The 4,778-nt window shown below is 49.6% G+C and overlaps 1 protein-coding gene and 1 pseudogene across 1 annotated transcript in view; one reads left to right on the top strand and one right to left on the bottom strand.

The window, feature by feature from the left end:
• LOC105504613 overlaps positions 1-1,282 on the bottom strand; it is a 4,544-nt pseudogene extending 3,262 nt beyond the window's left edge.
• Positions 1-4,778, top strand: part of CDH3 (cadherin 3, type 1, P-cadherin (placental)) — a 75,373-nt gene that overhangs the window by 10,280 nt on the left and 60,315 nt on the right. The gene's annotated exons all lie outside the window — the stretch shown is intronic.

Raw genomic sequence — 4,778 nt, 5'->3', positions numbered from 1 at the left:
GGGGTCTCACTATGTTGCTTGGGCTAGCCTTGAACCCCTAGCCTCAAGCGATTGTCTTGCCTCTGCCTCCCAAAGTGCTAGGATTACAGGTGTAAGCCACTGTGCGTGGCCCTGGGTGGAGATTTTTATCCTGACCAGTGTGTGGGTGGGCAGCAGCCTCCTTATTTGGCCAACATGTTCAAATCCAGCTCCTCTCTTATTATAGAAACAGTGAAGTGTCTGAGATTCAAGGCCAAGTTGAAATGGTCATTCAGCCAACAAACGTCTGAGTACCTACTGGGTACTAGATACTCAGGGTAAGCCAGGCTACTGCTCCTAACCTTCAGTGAACTCCTGATTAGGGTTCAGGTACTGTTCTAGGTGCTGGGGATTCATTACTGAACAAAGTGTGCAAAAATCCTAGCCTCAAAGGGCCACTTACCTGCTAGTGTAGAGAGACAGACAAAATAAATACAATATATGCATATATGTATTTGCATACATTGAAGGGGGGCTGGACGTGGTGGGTCATGCCTGTAATCCTAGCACTTTGGGAAGCCGGGGCCTGCGGGTCCCTTGAACTCAGGAGTTCGAAACCAGCCTGGCCAACATGGTGAAACCCCATCTCTGCTTAAAAAAAAAAAAAAAGCCTGGCATGGTGGTGCAAGCACCTGTAATCCCAGCTAACTCGGGAGGCTGAGGCAGGAGAGTGGCTTGAACCCAGGAGGCGGAGGTTGCAGTGAGCCGAGATCAAGCCCCTCCACTCCAGCCTGGGCGACAGAGCAAGACTCCGTCTCAAAAAAAAAAAAAAAAAGAGATTGAGGGGGAGGTGGGAAAGGAGTGATATAGAGTCACACAGGAGGGGCTGCTGACATGTTCTTGGAGAAACCTCGAGGAACTGATGTCCAAGCTGGCAGCCGAGGAAGAAGAATTAGGCAAGGGAGTTGGGCATGAGAGGTGGCGTGGAGTGTTCTGGCAGAGGAACAACACGAGGGTTCCAGGGACTTGGATACATTGAATCTGGCTGGATCATGGAGTGTGAGGTGGAGAGAGCCAGTGAGGCATAGGCAGGGTCCAGCCCCGCTTGAAATTTGTCTCACCCCGTACCAGAGGCAGCAGAGTGTTGCAGCAGAGTGTTTGGGGAAATCCCAGTTGTACCAGTATGGAGACATAATAGCTGAAGTCCTAGTTGTACCAGTATGGAAACCAGGGTCTCTGAAGTCTTCCCTGGAACCAGGATATTGGCCCCCACTCCCAGCAGCCCTTCTTGACTCCCCTCACGCTTCTCAGACTGGAGGACCATGTCTGCCTCAGTCGCCTTTTTCTCATTTCATTTAGTCACCTGGCATTTCCAACCCAGGCAGCAGGGCTGGCAAGGAAGGGCTGTGAAAACTCAACACCGCCACCCAGATACCACTTGAGAGCTCACTGCATTCCACAATCACACTATGTACTTCATGTCATAAGCCCCTTTAATCCTCCTAAAAGCCCCGTGGGGTGGGTGGAATTGGCCCCATTTAACTGGATAGGAAACCTCGGCTTGTCACTTTGTAACTATCCAAGGTCACCCAGCTAATAAATTGTGGAGTCACAGTTTGAACACAGGTGTGACCCCCTAAGTATGAGGCAGTGACCATTTGGAAATCAGGGTGGAAAAGAGAAATATATTTGGAGTCTTCTGGCCCCAGCCAAATGAGAGGCAGATTGGAAATAGTTAACTTCTGGCCCAAGGGCTTTGAGTTCCTGTTCCCTCCACAGGCCCCTGCTAATCGCCAGGAGGGTGGGGGGTGGCAGGCACTTCTGCCCAGGACCTCTGGCCTCCCTTTTAAGATATGGGGGAACAAGGAGGGTTCAGATACCAGGCCTGATAGCACTCAAACTGACAGTCCTCTGCAGAGAATCTGCTCTGCCTCTCCTCACCCCACCCCCACCTGCCTCCAACAGCAAAGACCTCTCACCTCTTGGTCTGGGTAGAAGGGCTTGACAGACCCTTCCCGGCTCACTCCTCCTCCCCCAGCCAAATCTGGGCATTCTCAGGGCTCTGGGTTACCTAGAGCATCAGAGGTCTGCAAATTCCTCCAGCTGACAACATTCCCTCCAGGCTGCAGCTGCCTCTGTCTGCTGGACTTCAGGGTGCTGGGGGCCTGCTGCTTGGGCAGTGAACCAGAATGCCTCACCTGGGGAAAGAAAGCCAAATGGGCTGGGTGTGATGGCTCACACCTGTAATCCCAGCACTCTGGGAGGCCTCGGTGGGTGGGTCACCTGAGCTCAGGAGTTCGAGATCATCCTGGCCAATGTGGCGAAACCTTGTCTCTACTAAAAATAAAAAATTAGCCAGACATGCTGGCATATTCCTGTAATCCCACGTACTCGGAAGGCTGAGGTAGGAGAATTGCTTGAACCGGGAAGGCAGAGGTTGCAGTGAGCTGAGATTGCGCCACTGCACTCCAGCCTGGGTGACAGAGCGAGACTCTGTCTCAAAAAGCCAAACAAACGTCTTCCTTTCTCCCTCGACCCCATCTTTGAACTCAGGACTCTGGCTCTGTGGCTATCTGACATCTGAGGAGAAGGCTCAGAGCCAAGGCCACAGAGCCAGGAGGTGGGAGGGCTGGTGGACTGCTTCCCCTCGTGAGAGCCTCTCCAGGTGACACTGAACACCAGGAGGGAAGATCTGTTTTTTCCTAGGACTCTGAGGCATGTTAGAGCTAGATGGAGGATGGGGAATAGGGAGGTATAATCCCAGGCCCTCTTCTCCTTCAATCTCAGTAGCCTCCCTTTTGTTCGAGACCACGTAAAGTTGGAAGTTACCTAATAGCAAGAGACCTTGACAGCCTGTGTTGTACGCTAGAGGTAGAAGGTATTTTTGCTTGAGTTCTAACTTTAGGGTCATATTCTCTTTAGGGAGTCATTGATCCCCAGGAATTAACTGTGTCTAAGAACGCATGTGCATCTTTCTGAGAAGTCTCTTCCTCCAAATTTGGGGACCACAGGTATTCCCCAGATCTCCCAGTCTTCTTTTTTTGTTTTAAGAGACAGGGTCTCACTATGTTGCCCAGGCTGGTCTTGAACTCCTGGCCTCAAGTGATCTGCCCACCTCGGTCCCCCAAAGTGTTGGGATTACAGGTGTGAGCCATCATTCCTGGCCCCCAGTCATTTTATAGAGAAGCTAGAACTACGGTCTAGAGAAATGATTTGTACCTGGGTCCATTTGGAAATTCTTCAGACTCTCGTTAAACCCAGCAGTGGGAAGAGGCGTGATGGTGTACATCCCAGCACAGGCAAGGGAAAAATGGATTCTAAGCTGTTTCTCGTCCCAAATCATGTGGCCTGAGGCGAGTTACTGAGTCCAAGCTCCTCAGCCTTGAGGCCCTAACTCCCCTGTGCATGTGTGGGAAACTGGCCAGTGAGAGGGCCCAGGTGGAGAGTTCGGCCGCTCTCCTGGGTGTCTTGCTGAAGGCTGGCTGCCTTCTGAGCGGCCTTTGCACATTTACACAGCAAGCCCCATCTTGTCGTAACTTGAGGCAGGGGAGAAATAGCTACTTGTGAGCTCTCCCCACACAAGCCAGGACAGGACGCCAGGCCCACACACTGCCCTCTCCCTGTAGAGTCGCTTCATCCAGGCTTCCCACCGCACTTCGAGACCTGCTCTTCTCTTGTCTTTTACGGTCTCTTTCCGCTTCCAGAAGTCTCCTGCATTCCCCAACTGGAACTCAGCCCCACTCCAACTGGTTCATCCCTGCTTTTGTTCTCTGAGTCAGTAGTTGGCAAGCTTGGCTGGTGATCAAATTGCCTGGGGAGCTTTTTATTTTTTATCGTCTTCTCCCCAATGTATACCATTTTATGTTGTTTACACAGGGATGGTTGGCTGGTTGGGATTTCAAATTAATACATGAAAATATGTTCACTGCAAAGACACACTTTTTTCAATAAAATATGTGGCACTTATAATGTGACAGATAAAGTTCTTAGTACTTATATGCATCAGCTCATTTAATATGTAAACATCCCTTGAGGGAGGTACTATTGTTGTCCCCATTTTACAGGTGAGGAAACTGAGGCCAGAGAATTTAAGTAACTTGCCCAAGATCACACAGCTAAGTAAGTAGCAGAGCTCACATTCAAACCTAAGCAGACTGAGCTTACACCACTGAACTCTACTGCCTGTCAATAAAAGCAAGTCAGAAATAAAACACATGAAGGCTGGGGTATGGTGGCTCACAACTGTAATTCTAGCACTTTGGGAGGTTGAGGTGGGAGGATTGCTTGAACCCAGGAGTTCAAGACCAGCCTGGGCAACATAGTGAGACCCCCGTCTGTACAAAAAGTACAAAAATTAGCCAGGCATGGTGGTGCATGCCTGTAGTCCTATCTACTCAGGTGGCTGGGGCAGGAGAATTGCTTGAACCTGGGAGGTGGAGGTTGCAGTGAGCCAAGATCATATGACTGCACTGCACTCTAGCCTGGGCAACAGAGTGAGAAGCTGTCTTAAAAAAAAAGGATCTTTTGAGCCCGGGAGGCAGAGGTTGCAGCGAGCCAAGATCACACCACTGTACTGTAGCCTGGGTAACAGAGTGAGACTCTGTCTCCAAAAAAACAAAAAATAAATAGAAAAAGAAAGAAATACGTGAAATTTCTTTTCTTCCTCAGTTCTACTCTCTAAGGGCAAGCACACAGTTACTGATTTTATAAGAATCCTTGTAGACCTTTTTTTTTTTTTTTTGGCACAAAATCTTATGTATGCATACAGGAATTTTAAAAACAAGAATTGGACAATATTGTGCATACAAATGTCATTCTGT

Source organism: Colobus angolensis, unplaced genomic scaffold, assembly GCF_000951035.1.
Source record: "Colobus angolensis palliatus isolate OR3802 unplaced genomic scaffold, Cang.pa_1.0 Scaffold93, whole genome shotgun sequence".
Lineage (NCBI taxonomy): Eukaryota > Metazoa > Chordata > Mammalia > Primates > Cercopithecidae > Colobus > Colobus angolensis.
This window is presented reverse-complemented; position numbering and strand designations above follow the sequence as displayed.